This window comes from Mauremys reevesii, linkage group 1 (assembly GCF_016161935.1).
Source record: "Mauremys reevesii isolate NIE-2019 linkage group 1, ASM1616193v1, whole genome shotgun sequence".
Classification (NCBI taxonomy): domain Eukaryota; kingdom Metazoa; phylum Chordata; order Testudines; family Geoemydidae; genus Mauremys; species Mauremys reevesii.
Window position 1 is genome coordinate 188680929 of NC_052623.1, and position 17444 is coordinate 188698372.

At 45.9% G+C, this 17444-nt stretch overlaps 1 long non-coding RNA gene across 2 annotated transcripts; it reads right to left on the reverse strand.

The window, feature by feature from the left end:
• Positions 1-515: 515 nt before the first annotated feature.
• Positions 516-16742, reverse strand: LOC120395273. Of its 2 annotated transcripts, none has more exons than XR_005592553.1 (3): positions 16401-16742; positions 7416-7529; positions 516-601 (listed from the first exon to the last, which is right to left on the reverse strand). It is a non-coding gene; the product is annotated as an uncharacterized LOC120395273 (long non-coding RNA). The 2 variants fall into 2 exon arrangements; XR_005592552.1 differs by lacking the exon at positions 16401-16742 and adding an exon at positions 7638-7813.
• Positions 16743-17444: the final 702 nt, after the last annotated feature.

Genomic DNA, 17444 nt, shown 5'->3' on the forward strand with positions numbered 1-17444 from the left:
GAAAGTTTGAGTCAGTGAACACTTGAGAGGAGGTATGAAAAACCAAGTGCAAGAAGTTTGGAAGGAGAACGAAGAGGGAACAGCTGCCCCCAGCAGCAGCAGAACCAACTACTCTGAACAAGGGGCAGACAGACACCAATTCATAAGGGTGCAGAGTTTCACCTAAGAGCTGCTAGATGGGGAGCTAGCTGCTGCATTGGTGACTGCAGACCAGAAGAGACTCCTGCGAACATACATCATATCCCTGTCTCTGTTCCACAGCCAACTGCTCAGTAACGGCAGTGATGGCCAGATTTTAAGAAGTGCTCAGGACCCAGCAGTTCTCAGGGAGAACAGTGAGAGCTATTCCATGCTGAGCAATCTTGAAAAGTTGGATAGAAGGGTCCAGATGCAATTCCCACTGAAATCAGGGAAAGAGTTTTTCCGTTGACTTCACTGGCAATTGGATGAGACCCTACGTTGTGAGGAGTAGTTAGTGAATTGCATTTATTCAGTGAACTTTCTCACTTACCTACCACTTGAAAGAGTTTGAAAAGGAGGAGGAAGAGAGTAACCAGAGCTCCCTGTGCTTCATACATATTTCAGGAAAGATCAGGGTGAACTGCAGGAGGTAAAAACAGAGAAAATTACTCAGAATCACAGGTAACTGTGCAATTCATTCCCAAGCTTTCCTCTAACAGAATTGCAACTTTAGTTATTAACTCTCTGTTGGTTTATCCATGGGATGGGGTGGGAAGGGTACAATAGGTTATAAGTATGTTGCCACAGTTAAGGCTCCCAAACAATCTTAACTCAGTCCTGAAGTGAAGCCATGCAATCAATGAGCATCCTGAAACAAATGTAAATCTTTTGTATTTAGAAGCTATTATTTTACTGTTATGACTTATTGTTCCTATTAATCACTGAGGTCTTGTTAAGACTACCTGTTCACAAATGCCTCCTGATTTTGGATGCCCAGTTTGAGTCATGTGATTTTTCAGAAGTGCTGAGCATCTGCAGTTCCCATTCGAAACAATAGAAGCTGCAGGCGCTCAGTACTTCTGAAAATCAGTCGCAAGGTGTCTCATACTAGGCATCCAAAACCTGAGGCCACTTTTGAAAATTGTGGTCTATATATGTGTTACAGTCTGCAAACAGGTATTGCACTAGAGTGAGAGAAAGATGATAGTTCAGGCACCGAATGAACCTAGAAGAGTTTTGCTTAATAACTTGAACCTTTGTGAAGCTGTGGGCCGAGACCAAGAAATATTATTTGTCCTCCACAGTAAGCACTGCAAGGAACAATCTAGCTCAACTGTTTCAGCTAGATCATTCATTTGATTGCTGTGACAAGTTTGTTATCCTGAACTATAGTGACATCATGGGATAAAAATAAAATGAAACAATCTACTGGGCCCTTAAAAATCAGTTTCATTTTACCTAAGACCACAAAAAGTAATATACATTAACTATCATTGTATGGTTACTGCATGGCATCACTACAGGGCACTGTTAAGATTGTTTGGGTACCTTCACCAAGCATTTCCAAACCTAAACAAGTTTTGATTTCTTGTAAGGTTAACCTTTACTCTGAATTTTCTGAGGTTAATCCTTGGATTTGAAATAATTACAAATATCCAATCCCACGCAACTAGTCCTGCCCTGGACCTTGGGCTTACACATCAACATAAAAGCCATCACAATGCAGCTGCTGTCTTGGACAGACCATCACCTCATGAAAGCAGTGGTCAGAGTCCTTCCAGTGACTAGGCAACAAGAAAGACTAATGATCCTGGTTCTACCACAAGGACTCCTGGACTACATCTACACTACTCATCACTGTTGGTGGCATGTAGTGTATGTGTAACTACACGCCACAGTGAAAAGCAAGTTGCGTCCACACTGCAATGTATAACTACATATGTCAGTGAAAAACTCCAACAGCATGGAGGCAGCAGGGAAAGACTTCAGGAGCGCCCCACTGCCAGTGCCTTTCACTGAGGGGAGGATAGGTTCTGGCAGGGAGCAGGCAGCAGGGAAACCCCCAGCAGAATCTTTCCCTGTGGTGGTGGAAGGGCTCCAGCAACAGGCTCCCTCCCCCCCCCCACCCCCACCCCCACTGCCTTCCTACTATTGGAGTCTTTCCCTGGGATGGGGAAAGGTTCCACATCAGGGAACTGCCTCAGCCTTTTCCTGCTGCCTCCTCCCTGCCAGAGCCTTTCCCACTGCTGGAGTCTTTCCCTGTGGTGGGGAAAGGCTCCAACAGCAGGAAAGCAGTGAGACACGCCAGTGCTAAAAATAGCAGTGTAGCTGGGGAGGGACTGCTTGGGCAAGCTGTGTAGGGTATATACTCATGTACATATGTGCACCCTTCAGGCATGTCTTTACTCTGCTCACCTAAGCTGCACCCCACCAGCTACACTATCATTTATACCCATTCTAGGGAGGCTGTGTGGGTAGATATGCTACATGCTTCCAAAAGAAGCACGCAGTATAGACGTACCCATGGACTCCAACAAATTCCAAAACCTGCTAAAGGACAACAGTATGCCAGAACTGAGAACCTGGTATATCATTACCATTCTACACTGATTTCAGCCACTGACATGATGGCTTCTTCCTCCCCGTCACCCACATGTATCTGAATGGTTTTCTGACACCCTGCACTGGATGACCCAAGATTTGCGAATCTGACCCATGCCTTCACAGTTTGTGAAAGAGTAATGAACAACTGGTGCCACTGCTAACTGTAATAGCCAATGCCTCATTCAGAGAGGAATCTTCCTGTCCTCTTCCAACACACAATAGTCTGATCACCAATGAAGAAACCCAGCGTAGGTACTTCAGTTCTATTGTCCAATGTCAAATCTTCCATTCCTGCACAACCTGATAGAGAAATTAGCAAAAGACAAATTACAAGTTCACCGAACTGAAGCTAACATTCTAGATCCAGCATAATCTGGATTCAGATCAGGGCATGAAATAAACTGCCTTAGTGGCACTGATGAATGACTGCCTCCTATCAATGAATAAAGGGCAGACATTCATGCTCATCCTCCTAGACATCCTCATGAGAAGTTTTAGCTAAAAAAGTAGTTTTTGAGAAAGTTTATAAGAACATAAAAACGGCCATACTGGGTCAGACCAAAGGTCCATCTAGCCCAGATCCAACAGTGGAAAATGCCAGGTGCCCCAGAGGGAATGAACAGAACAGGTAATCATCAAGTGATCCATCCCCATCACCCATTCCCAGCTTCTGGCAAACAGAGGCTAAGGACACAATCCCTGTCCATCCTGTTTAATAGCCATTGATAGATCTATCATCCATAAACTTATCTAGTTCTTTTTTAACCCTGTTATAGTCGGCTTTCACAACATCCTCTGGTGAGGAGTTCCACAGGTTGACTGTGCGTTTTGTGAAAAAAATACTTCCTTTTGTTTGTTTTAAACCTGCTACCTATTCATTTCATTTGGTGACCCCTAGTTCTTGTGTTATGAGAAGGAGTAAATAACACTTCCTTATTTACTTTCTCCACACCAGTCATGATTTTATAGACCTCTATCATATCCCCCCTTAGTCATCTCTTTTCCAAGCTGAAAAGTCCCAGCTTTATTAATCTCTCCTCATACAGCAGCTGTTCCAAATCCTAATAATTTTTGTTGCTCTTTTCTGAACCTTTTCCAATTCCAATATATCTTTTTTGAGATAGGGCAACCACATCTGCATGCGGTAGTCAAGATGTGAGCATACCATGGATTTATATAGGGGCCATATGATATTTTCTGTCCCTTTCTGAATGATTCCCAACGTTCTGTTCACTTTTTTGACTGCCACTGCACACTGAGTGGATGTTTTCAGAGAACTATCCACAATGATTCCAAGATCTCTTTCTTGAGTGGTAACAGCTAATTTAGACCCCATCATTTTATATGTTTATTTGGGATTATGTTTTCCAATGTGCATTACTTTGCATTTATCAACATTGAATTTCATCTGCCATTTTGCTGGCCAGTCACCCAGTTCTGAGAGATCCTTTTGTAGCTCTTCGCAGTCTGCCTGGAACGTAACTATTTTGAGTAGTTTTGTATCATCTGCAAATTTTGCCACCTCACTGTTTACCCCTTTTTCCAGATCACCTATGAATATGTTGAATAGGACTGGTCCCAGTACAGACCCCCGGGGGGACACCACTATTTATCTCTCTCCATTCTGAAAACTGACCATTTATTCCTACCCTTTGTTTCCTATCTTTTAACCAGTTACCAATCCATGACAGCTTGTTTTACTTAAGAACCTTTGGTGAGAGACCTTCTGAAAATCTAAATACACTATATCCACTGGATTCCCTCTTGTCCACATGCTTCTTGACCCTCTCAAAGAATTCTAGTAGATTGGTGAGGCATGATTTCCCTTTACAAAAAACATTTGACTTTTCCCCAACAAATTATGTTCATCTATGTGTCTGACAACTTTGTTCTTTACTATAGTTTCAACCAGCTTGCCTGGTATTGAAGTCAGGTTTACTGGCCTACAATTGCCAGGTTCACCTCCGGAGCCCTTTTTTAAAATTGGCGTCACATTAGCTATCCTCCAGTCATCTGATTTAAATGGTAGGTTACAGACTATAGTTAGTAGTTCTGCAATTTCATATTTGAGTTCCTGCAGAACTCTTAGGTGAATACCATCAGGTCCTGGTGACTTATTACTGTTTAGTTTATCAATTTGTTCCAAAACCTCCTCTAATGACACCTCAATCTGCAACAGTTCCTCAGATTTGTCACCTAAAAAGAATGGAGCAGGTTTGGGAATCTCCCTCACATCCTCAACCATGAAGACCAACACAAAGAATTCATTTAGTTTTTCCGCAATGGCCTTATCATCCTTGAGTGCTCCTCTAGCATCTCGATCATCCAATGGCCCCACTGGTTGTTTAGCAGGCTCCCTGCTTCTGATGTACTTTAAAAAAAATTGCTCTTACTTTTTGAATCTTTCATAGCTGTTCTTCAAATTATTTTTTTGGCTTTCCTAATTATATTTTTACCCTTCATTTGCAGAGTTTATGTTCCCTTCTACTTTCCTCACTAGAATTTAACTTCTCCTTTTTAAAGGATGCCTTTTTGCCTCTCGCTGCTTCTTTTACTTGTTGTTTAGCCACAGTGACACTTTTTTGGTTCTCTTACTATGTTTTTTAATTTGGGGTATATATTTAGAGTTGAGCCTCTATTATGGTGTCTTTAAAAAGTTTCCATGAAGCTTGCAGGGATTTCACTTTTGACTGTACCTTTTAACTTCTGTTTAACTAACTTCCTCATTTTTGTGTAGTTCCCCTTTCTGAAATTAAATGCTACAGTGTTGGGTCACTGTGCTGTTTTCCCCGCCACAGGGAAAAGTGCAATCAAAAATAGAGTTTTTACAATGGAACTAGCTCTGGCATCATTTACTGCTACACAGTGTATTACACTAACATTTCCTTGATTACAGTAGCTAGAACACTGTTGAAGCCATAATAATAAATATTTTGTATTTCATTCCTTTGATTGGCATTGATGCCTCAACAGAAAAATGCCACTTCTTAATTTTTAAAAAAATGAATTTAGTGCTGGTAAAAGGTGCAGGGCTGGTACCCTTGGAGACTGAAGACTTATCTGCACAATAGGCAGTGGCTCTGAAAGCTTCCCTCACACTACCACAATATCATGTCTCAAACCTTTTCTGGAATCTCTGGTACTTATATGGCCCAGTTACCATAATGTCTGAGTGCCTCATAATTCTTTAATGTATTTATCCTCACAACACCCCAGTGAGGTAGGGAAGTGCTGTTATCCCCCTATGATGAGCTGTTCACACCACACTAGCCTAGAAGGGATTCATGAGGCTGGGAAGGGGCCAATTAACCATCTAGGTTACAGCTGAGGGGAATTAAACAAACCATGATGGAGCCAGCTCAGAAGGAACAGGTGGGGACTAATACAAAGTCAGGAAGCTGCCAGCAGAAGAGGGCTGCAGTGAGGGAGCCTGCAGCCACTCTCTAAACATTAGAGAGAGAAGGAGGAAAACCTAAAGGACAGGGTGTTGGAAAAGGCTCAGGGAAATGACAGCAAAGTTTAAGATTATATAGATCTTAGCTGCTGATTAGAGGGTCCCTGTGCTGGAACCTGGAGTAGAGGGTGGGCCTCGGTTCCCTACCAGCCACTGGGGAAGTGGCACAGTTGGAGCAGTGAATGGGAAGACTGCCTAAGACAGTTTGTAGGCAAAGACTTTGATACCCTGGAAGGGGGAAAACACTTAGAGACCTTGCCGGAGGGCCAAGCCATGAAAGGGAGCACCCAGAAAGTAAGAAAGAGAGCCATCAGGGCATGCAATGAGTGGCAAAAGGGGGCATCAAACCTGGAAAGACCGCATCCCCAGAGCAGCCAGTAGGAGGTGCTCTAGTGATGAGAGAACCCCCATGACACCCCATTTTACAGATGAATGAGGTCTAGTCTACACTAGAAAAGAGTGGCTGGTGGAGCTCTACCAGAAAACCCTCCTAGAGTAGACACAGCTTCTACCTGCAAAAAAATGTAGATATTGTTGATATAGTTCAGGGATTTCAAAGTGGGGGTCGGGACTCCTCAGGGGATCACAAGGTTATAACATGGGGGGTTGCAAGCTGTCAGCCTCCACCCCAAACCCCGCTTTGCCTCCAGCATTTATAATGGTGTTAAATATATAAAAAAGTGTTTTTAATTTATAAGGGGGGGTCACGCTCAGAGGCTTTCTATGTGAAAGGGGTCACCAGTACAAAAGTTTGAGAGCCACTGATATAGTTTATACCGATTTCCCCAAATAACTACACTAGGGTTTTGCCATTATAAAAATGTTGTAAAATATCACACCCCTAAGCAATATTACTACCCTGGCTAAAAGTTTCTGGTGTAGATGTGTCCTAACTCCCTCCCTCTGGGAATGGCTGAGAAGGTATCACAGAATAGTATTCTCTGTATTCTTTCAATACTTGGCTTTTCTACCAAGACTGGTGATAAAAGTGCCATTACAAATTAATGTTAGCTGTGATTATGTGTTATGGCATTAACACCTGTCCACTAGAAATTGATCTAATCCCATCAACTCCTTGTACATGGACCAAGAAAACTGTTAAACAGGAATTATTTTAAGTCAATACTCACTTGGATTATATGCACAATTCCATGCGCCTTTATGAATCACTTATATTTATTTTTTAAAACTATATTGTCCAAGAACAATAAACAGAGTAACCTAATTACATTTAGTTTAAGTCTGTGTAGGACACAGAACTGTCTCAGCATTTGATTTAAGACAGTTCAATTCTCCCCACTTTCCATCCCGAGTGCAAGATGCACCTTTTAGACCTTGCCATAACAAGTACAAGCATACCAGTGCATAACAATAAAATCTATAGACAATTTTTCACCTTGAGAGAAGACAGAAGTACAGACGGCAACGTACATGACAGAAGCCAGTCACATCACTTTATGCAGCTCTGAAAGGTGCTCAGATATCACCATGATGGACATGTTGTGCAAACCTATAACAGAATCACACTGTATAAGTAATAAATCATAAGATCCAAAAGCAAGCCTCATTCTGCCTTTATTCCTAACTTCCTATTGTTCCTCTCACTATAACAACCCACCTGTTCTCGGCTCTATGCATCTCTCCATAAAACTCTCAGCTCACAGATTCAGAATGTCCATTGTGAGTCACCGTCTGGTTAGCCAGATATTCCTTTCTCGCTACGACTTCAGAGAAGATGACGTTAAAGCAACTGATCTGCTACTTTGCACCAGGTCAACTGTGTCTACTTAATGCAGCTCAAAGGTGACACACATCAGACTGACCACTACATTACAGGATGTGGGAAATAATTTACAATAAAGAAAATTAACCACAACTTGTTTTATTTCTATCACACAGAACAGATAAGGACAAGAACAAACTAACGGTCAAGTCTTGTTTTCTAAGACAGACTAGAACATATATCTTCTGCCAGACCTAATATGTACCACTTGGCAATGGCATGACAGCAGAACATAGATTCATAAAGGGACTGACCGTTGCAATGCCTAACTTTTAGGCAACTAGAAAACCACTGGGATTCACAAAGCCTGAGTTAGACACCCAAGCGCCTTATACAATGAATGGAGGGAGATGTGAATCCCATTCGTAGGCACCTAAGGCCTGGTCTACACTAGGACTTTAATTCGAATTTAGCAGCGTTAATTCGAACTAACCGCTCAACCGTCCACACCAGGAAGCCATTTAATTCGAACTAGAGGGCTCTTTAGTTCGAATTTGGTACTCCACCCCGGCAGGTGGAGTAACGCTAAATTCGACATGGCTAGCTCGAATTAGGCTAGGTGTGGATGCTAATCGAACTTAGTAGCTCCGGGAGCTATCCCACAGTGCACCACTCTGTTGACGCTCTGGACAGCAGTCCGAGCTTTGATTCTCTGACCAGCCACACAGGAAATGACCCGGGAAAATTTGAATTCATTTTCCTGTCTGGGCACTTTGAATCTGACGTCCTGGCTGGACATCGGGGCGAGCTCCGCAGCACCTGCAACGCTGCAGAGCTCTCCAGCAGAGGAGTTCATGTAATCTCTGAATAGAAAGAGGGACCCAGCATAGACTGACTGGGAACTCTTGGATCTGATCGGTGTGTGGGGCGAGGAGTCTGTGCTTTCGGAGCTGCGCTCCAAAACAGGGAATGCGAAGACCTACGAGAAGGTCTCCAAAGCCATGAGAGACAGAGGATACAGCCGGGATGCAACGCAGCGCCGCGTGAAAATCAAGGACCCCAGACAAGGCTACCAAAAAATCAAAGCGGCAAACGGACGCTACGGAGCCTGCAACCACTGCCCCACCAGTGACCGTGGACTCTGACGATGGGACAGTGTCGACGGACAGTTCCTCGGCGATGTTCACGGACGGGGAAGATGAGGAAGGGTTTGTGGAGGACGAGGCAGGCGACAGCGCTTACAACGCTGGTTTCCCCGACAGCCAGGATCTCTTCATCACCGTCACGGAGATCCCCTACCAACCCTCCCCGGCCGTTAACCCGGACCCTGAATCAGGGGAAGGAGCAGTCGGTAAGTGCTTTAAACATGTAAACTTTTATTCTTAATATAACAGGAATCTGAAGTATGTGAAAAGGAGGTCTCTATATATATGGGGATAGAACAGAAATCCTCCTGGGAGATCTCCACGAAGCTCTCCTGGAGGTAATCGAAAAGCCTCCGCAGGAGGTTCCTGGGGAGAGCTGCCTTATTGGGTGCTCCGTGGTAGCACAGTTTTCCGCGCCAGGCTTTCATGAGGTACTCAGGGAGCACTGCCTCCCCGAGCACGGCTGCATCGGGCCCTGGTTCATGCGAGCTTTCACGCAGCATGCACTCTATATCTCCTTCAGTGACCCTCCTCAGGGTGATCTCGCTGGGAGACTCCTGCATCTAATTAGGGTAATTACTGTAATGTTACGCCTGGTCCAAAGTATTTTTAAAAAATCTACGGACACACGGCATAGCACAGACTCAGCACGCAACTGCGTGACGAGCGTAACAGAAAGCCAAAGAATATAATGGACGCTCATGGAGGGAGGGGGGAATGAGGACGCAAGGTATCCCACAGTTCCTGCTGTCTCCGAAAAGTATTTGCATTCTTGGATGAGCTCCAAATGCTTCTAGGGTCAAACACAGTGTCTGCGGTGGGTCAGGGCATAGTTCGGCAATTTGCGCACACACCACACCCACCACCAGAAGTGAAAACAATCCTCTGTTGAGTCTTTTACATGTCACCGTATCTTTACTGAATGCTGCAGATAGACGCGATGGTGCAGCACTCAACACCAACATCCTTGCTCCCCCCACGCTATGGATGGCTGATGGTACAAAATGATGGAAATCCGTCCTCATCATCAGCCTCTTGGCACATGGAGCAGTGCAAAAGGGCTGGTAACCATGCCGACTAGTATCAGTAAGGTCGATCAAGGGTGCCTGACCCTAATTTTTGATGGCTGATGGTACAATATGGCTGGTAACCGTCCTCATCATTGCAACAGGGGGCTGAGCTCCATCAGCCCCCACCCTTCATTGTAAATAAAAGATTCAATTGCCCCTGGACTAGCAGAGGGATGATGGGCTCCTTCATCCACACTCCTTAATGTCCTGCCTGGACTATCATTGCAGCTGGAGGCTTCCTTCCAGTCATTTCTCACAAACAAGTCACTGTGTCTTATTCCTGCATTATTTATTACTTCATCACAGAAGTGGGGGGACAATGGTATGGTAGCCCAGGAAGGCCGGGGTAAGAACGGAATGAACAGGTGGTGTTGTTGCAGGAGCACCCCCTGTGAATAGCATACAGCTCATAATTTATGCAGGATCGGACACAGAGCAGCTGTGCTCTCTGGTTCTATGATACAGTGGTTCTCTAGTACACTTGCCCATAATCTAGGCAGGACTGATTCTATTTTTAGATACCAAAAAGGAGGGATTGACTCAGGGAGTCATTCCCAGTTTTTGCTTTTGCGCCCCTGGCTGCTCGGTCAGGGGCACTTATGACAGCAGCAAATGGTGCAGTGCAAAAGGACAGGTAACCATGCCCATCTTATTACCATCTTATTACCAATTTATGGTATGGTTGATGGTACAATATGGCTGGTAACTATCTCTGCTGTCATGCAAAAGCAAACTCATGCTGCTGTGTAGCGCTGCTGGCCCGCCTCTGTCAGCGGCATCTAGTACACATACGGGGACATACACAAAAGGCAAAACAGTGTCCATGGTTGCCACGCTATGGCGTATGCCAGGGCAATTCTGGGAAAACGGGCTTGAAATGATTGTCTGCCATTGCTTTCCCGGAGGAAGGAATGACTGGCGACATTTACCCAGAATCCACCATGAAAATGATTTGTGCCCCAGCAGGCACAGGGGTCTCAACCCAGAATTCACAGAGACAGCCTAGACTCAGTTAATTGTTCGCCAAAATGTATCTTTGCAAGGAATTCACTCCCTGTTTCCCATCTCACAGCTTCCACTGTCTCCAGACCTGCCACAGCATCCCCTCGCAGGCTGGCAAAGATTAGGCGGCAAAGAAAAGACAAGGGACAAGATGTTCGAGGAACGTATGGGCTGCTACCTAGCAGAGGCGGACCAGCAGAGCCAGTGGAGGGAGACCGTCTCTCTGTGCCAGCGCTCACACAGCGAACGGGAGGAGAGGTGGCGTGAGGAAGACAAGCAGGCGACTGAAACGCTGCTTGGACTAGTGAGGGAGCAAACGGACACGCTCAGGTGCCTTGTGGATGTTCTGCAGGACCGCAGGAGGACAGAGACACCCTGCAGTGTATCTGCAACCGCACTCCCCTGCCACAAAGTCCCATACCCCCCTCAACGAAAGTAATCAGGAGGAGGGGCGGCCGGGGACGTGAATACTGTCACTGCACCACAGCACAGTGCTCAAGTACCCAAAAGCTCTCAGACCCTACCTTTGCCGAAGTCCTTCACTTCCACACTCACAGTAGTCCCAATCCCAGTCCCATCCCCTAACTGTGTACTTAATTAATAAAAATGCTTTGCTGTTAATTACTGTTTCCGTTATGTTTTTTCAAAGAAGACTGTGTTTGAATGGGGGGTGTGGGGAAGGGGGTGGTTAATTGCATAGGACAGTCACCTTTCCCAGGGTACAGACACGGGGGCAGGATCAGCAGCGGGTCACACACACGGTGCAGTCAGTAGGCACCCTGGTCGGTTTTTGGAGGTGGTTTCCAGGATCTGTGTGGGCGGGGGAGATGTGACTTTGCAGCGGGGGAGGGCGGTTACAGATCTTATACAGCGGTCCTTGTCCTGGACCGCTGAGTCACGCAGCTGAGGAATCTGTATCCGTCCTCCTCCACCACAAGGTCACATATCCGCCCGCACACAGAATCCCAAAAAGGAGGGATGGCAGGCTCCGTTGAAAGAAGCATTCCGGCACTGCGGACCGCTCTAGGAGCAGGAGCCTGTCATTCCTTGAGTTTAGAGGCGGTCTTTACATCACTGCACACCCTACCCAGCACAGCCTGCGTCCCAGTTTCAACCCTTTCACGAAAAGTCATGAATAAAGAAACCTTTGTTAAGTAATAATGGGACATGTATTTTATTTTTACACGTGTGCTGGAAGTGGGGGTAACGGGGTGAACGGGGTATGTAACCGAAGAGGAGAGTCAACAGTAACTGGGTAAAGAAACAGGGGCAGGTTCAGCTTCTCTGTAAAGAAACTGAACAGTCACAGGTCACGCTGCTCGCTGCTCGCTGGTATTTGAAGAGTTCCTTGTCGCTGTCCCAGGCGCCTGTATAGGGCTTCATGAGCAAGTGCATTAGCGGGCAGGCTAGGTCCCCGAGGATGACTATAGGCATCTGCACATCCACAACAGTTATTTCGTGGTCCGGGAAGAAACTACCTTCCTGCAGGCGTCTGAGCAGCCCACAGTTCCTGAAAATACACGCATCATGAACCTTGCCCGGCCACCCGACGTTGATGTTTGTAAAACGTCCCCTATGGTCCCCCAGTGCTTGCAGCACCATTGAAAAGTGGCCCAATTTCTCAGCAGCTGACTGTGGAAGAGGTGGACGATAAAGTGCGAGGAGGAGAAAACGGCGATGATCGCAGCGGGCTCCATGCTTGCAGTGCTGTGGCGTCCGCGCTGTCACTGACCAGAAAAGTGCACGAACAGATTGCCCGCAGGCACTTTCAAGGAGGGAGGGAGGGAGGTTGTGATTGACGGTTCAATGACGACACTTACCCAAAACCGCCCTCGACACATTTCTCCCCCCAGCAGGCATTGGGGGCTCTACCCAGCATTCCAATGGGCAGCGGGGACTGCGGGAACTGTGGGATAGCTTCCCACAGTGCACCGCTTCCAAAGTCGACGCTGGCCCCGTGAATGTGGACTCAGAAATTCAAATTAGTGTATTTAGTATGGATACACAAATTCGACTTCATAAGGTCGAATCCACAAATTCGAACTAAGTTGATTCGAAATAGTCTTGTAGTGTAGACAAGGCCTAAGAGCCAGGACACTGAACAGGGAGCTACCTAAGCTAGACGATGGGAGGGGCAAACAAAAGGGTTGTATCCTAAGCCCCACCCCTCTGAGGGGGCTTGGCACCTAAATCTGAGCTGTAGGAAGATACCTATGTTGGCGAGCGATAAACACCTGTAAATTCTCTCTTGGAGCCAAGCACCTAAGGCATTTCTTATGCAAGTGCTGGTGGAGGCTGCCTCCCTTATAACCATTAGTCCGGTGATTAGGTTACTCAGCCAGGATATGGGAGACCTAGGGTTCAATTCCCCCATCTACCTGAGGGAGAAGAAAGAATTAGAGCAGTGGTTCTCAAACTGTGGGTCACGACCTGGGGTCGCCAGGACTGGCTTAGACTTCCTGGGGCCCAGGGCAAAAGCCCAAGCTTGAGGGCTTCAGGCCTGGGCAGTGGGGCTAAGGTTACAGGCCCCCAGTTCTGAAGCGCTTTGGCCCCCTGGCCTGGGGGAGTGGGGCTTTGGCTTTGTCCCCTGCCCTGGGGTGGTGGGGCTCGGGCAGGCTCAGGCTTCAGTCCTGGTGTCATGTACTAATTCTTGTTGGCAGAAGGGGGTCACGGTGCAGTGAAGTTTGAGAACCCCTGAATTAGAGCATGAGTCTCCCATCTCTCAGGTGAGTACTGTAACGCCTGGGCTATGGGGCGTTCTGATGTGGGTCTCTCTTGTTGAAGCTGGTCCCCTAACGTGCAGTTAGGCGCCTAACTCCCTTTATGAATCTAGCCCCTAGTGTACGAAAAGCAAAGTTATAGACTTCACACCACAAGGGGTCAACTTTGTCCCTTGGGTACAGTGCGGTGATTGAGAAACAGATACATTAATCCCTCCCAAATTTTGCAGCATCTGTTAATTTAGCTGAGCAGGGACTTGCTGGAGTCCAACGGTGTTTAGTGTTTTTGCTTTGACATAAGCCAGTGAGTGATGAAAGCAGAGTCGGACTGGCCCACAGGGCTACAGCAGAATTTTCTGGGAGGACGACGAGGTTTCTTGGAGGTGGGGAAGAGCCAGACCTCTGCCCACACGAACCACGCCACAGAGATGAAGCTATGGCCTGCATTACCTTCCCCAGCTACCACATAGCACCAGCAGCAGATGCTGCTGCAGCCTCCTCATTCTTCCTCCTCCCCCTGCCTGTCAGCCGTCATGCGCAGATAGGAGTGGGGAACAGAGAAGGCCTATGTGGTTGCAGCTGTGTTAGACAGAACTCAGAAGTGAGGCAGTTCCCCCCCTACTTCTCTGTATTGTGAGACCAACAGTATTAACCCTTTCGGTGCCTGCCAGCACAATTTCCCTCTTCATTTCAGAACAAAATAATAATACTTGAAGGTTTAACTGAACACAAGCTAGATGACCTGACCCTGCTTCACACTTAGTCAGCTCTCTACTAAAGCACTGTAAACTGACAAGCTCTTATCACAGCTTCACCCTGACTGGTGGCACTAAATGTCCTCCAGACTGTCATAGTCCCTCCAGAGAGTTGTAGAGATCTTTGAGGTGGTATTTCAGGAATAGGGCAAATCTGAATTCTCATTCTGCAAAGGCATTCTGGTAGGGCATTCTTGCTGTTCCTACACCTGACCTTGTTGTGTTCTTTAACCCATATCTTTTATTCTGGTCAGAGATACGGTAACTCTTGAACTAGGTCTTCAGCTGAAAAGTTGATCTTATCTTGGAATTCTTGTACAGCTTTTTCTCTGAAGGTTTTCAGGCCTCGGTTAGCATATAGACCCCAACTCCATAGTATCTGAGTGCCTTCCAAGTATTTAAATTATGCATTATTTTCCCCTCTTCCAGTCTACAAGAGAAATAGCTTGAATAATTCATATGGTGTTTAAGTGTTTGTATGTGTGGGAGTCTTTTGTATGTCTCTATAGAAACAGAGAAAACTGTCACATGTTCTGCATTTAGCTGTGGAAAGTGGTTAGTTGTGTGGTCATTCTTGTTGCTTGTGAGAGTGAGCTCTATCATCGAGGTCCAGCTCTTGAAAGTCCTATCTCTGACGCGCGAATCTCTTGCTACAGTTTTGTGGTTTCAGTAGAACATAGCTATCACCGGACTGCGTGGTCAGGAAGGGGGGAACTCTCTCAGGTAGCTAGGGCCCATCCTGTGGAGGATTTTGAGTTACATGACAGAGCTCTTGAACTGGTGTCTGTATTCAATGGGGAGTCAATATAGAGATTAGAAAGCTAGGGTGGTGTGTTCATGACAACTTATGAAAATAGGCAAACAAGCTGCTGGTTTTTGTAGCAGCTGGAGCTTTTTCAGCAAGGGTGGTTTCATTCCTAGATATGAAGAGTTACAAAAGCAACCCTGGCAGTCACAGATTGAAAAAGCACCACTACCAACTGTGGGGCCAACAGAATGAGAGAATCTTCAGGCCAGATGCAGATGGAAGTGGACTTTTGTTTTTGCTTGGATAGCTCTTTTGCCACCTACTGCTTCTGAGGAATCTAAATGTGCAAACTGTATAAATGTAGAGGGGACCAAGGGATCCTCCTCCATAAAAAGAATAAAACAGCAGATGCAATTTCCTTCATTTAAGAACATGTGAAAATATTTCAAAACAAATAGTTCAATAATTATTATTATATTTGTTTTCCTTTTTGGGTGTGCTCTAAAAGTTAGGTTCCAAAACTCAAGTTAAAGGTTGTTTTGCCACATTTTCAACTCAGTGGCTGGACTGGCAGGACAAAGTAGAGACTTCATTTTAGTCATACGGTTAATGAACCTCCACTACTCAGCCACCTTCATTCCCTATTAAACTTGCCCATGATGCCCTCCCCTGGTATCAGCCAGCTCTGCTGCCTTCCCCTTCTTTGCCCCAGCACCCTAAGAGCACCTCACCTCTCCTCGAGTCTCTGCTTTCTACGCGCACCACCTTGGTTGCTAGGAACTCCCTCAACCCCAAATCTCTCATTCCAGACTAGAAATCCCCCAGTGTCTCCCTCCTTCCCACTCCCTCTACTTCATAGAATCTCCCCACCCACCAAATATCACCCCACAGGATCCATAGTGAGCTTCTTGGGCTGCAGCTGCTGACATCACCTGTAAGGCCAGGAGTTTGGGGTTTTTTTGTTTGTTTGTTTTTTTAAAGACTAAACCATATTAATTTATTAACTTTACAGACGAGGCTTCCTACTCAGAAAGTAAATACAGGCTTGCTTCAACCACTAGGCTAAAGACCAGGGTTGTGTCCATTCTCTAAGTTTCTCCTAGGAAAGGCTTTCAAGGAACACGTCCTGCCAAGATCCAGCAAAGGCAAAATTCAAAACCAGTTCACAGTGCACCAAACTGATACTGTACACAGAGTTGGAAGGCAGAGTTCTGGTACCTTATTCTGCAGAGATGGGGCTGCAGATTCTTGTGCTGGGCTCCATGGCTGGAATTCTGTCCACTGCTGTGCTTGCTCCACTCCACTGCCTGGTCCCAGGGTGGCAGCAGGCCATACCAGGAGGAACCAGAGCATCACCCAGCTCAGAAGTTTATGCAACCAAAACATCACCATAATTCTGTGTGTGCGTTCAAGGGTACAATAATAGTGTGACATGCAGAAACACTGGCAAGCAACTGAAACTTCACTTTCCATTCTCAACACATAAGCCGGGTCAGAGATCCGGATGCAATACCTCTCATGACAGGGGACATTATCAACCTTACTTTTATATCTTCCTTTCAACAAAATAAAATGGATATACAGTAAAACATAATACTAAAAATAATCACAAATGAATGACAAATACTGTCCCTGAATCTTGATCACTTCCTGATCAGACAGTCACTTGTTCTCAGAAGCAGTTTCTTTAGCGCTGGCACTCTAGCCCTGCCATACATGGAAGTCAAGCAGCCCCAGCTAAAGCTGAGGCTTTCAGAGCTTTCAGGCTCTTCATTGCACAACAGGAGACACCCCGGATTCTGGGGGAATTCTGCAGGCAGCTGGCCACTGAAGAGAAATATTCTGATTTTTCCAAACGGAAAATTTTTCAGAGTTTCCTGTCCATGGGAAATTTTGGAATTTCTAGATATCATTGCAAATCAGAATGGAACTGGAATCTGCAGAATGGGAATTCCAAGTTTCCACCAGCTCTAGTTATGACAAAGTCTGTTCTTGGGAGATTTTCGTTCCAATGCTAAACAACAACAATTAGCTCCACTTATCTCCACAGACCAAGATGCAAGGAAGGCTGCACCAGGATGTAAAGGAACAAGTTTCTCCCCTTTCTGTCCCTGCACAGGCTGCCCACAACCTGGCCCTTTGTATTTTTATATTGCTCAGTCCTGAAGTCCTCTGAGTACCTAACACAAATATCTGAGCACTGCATGGCCATACATTGCTAAGTGGTCAAATAACTGTATACCCAAAGGGGTTTGGATGCAG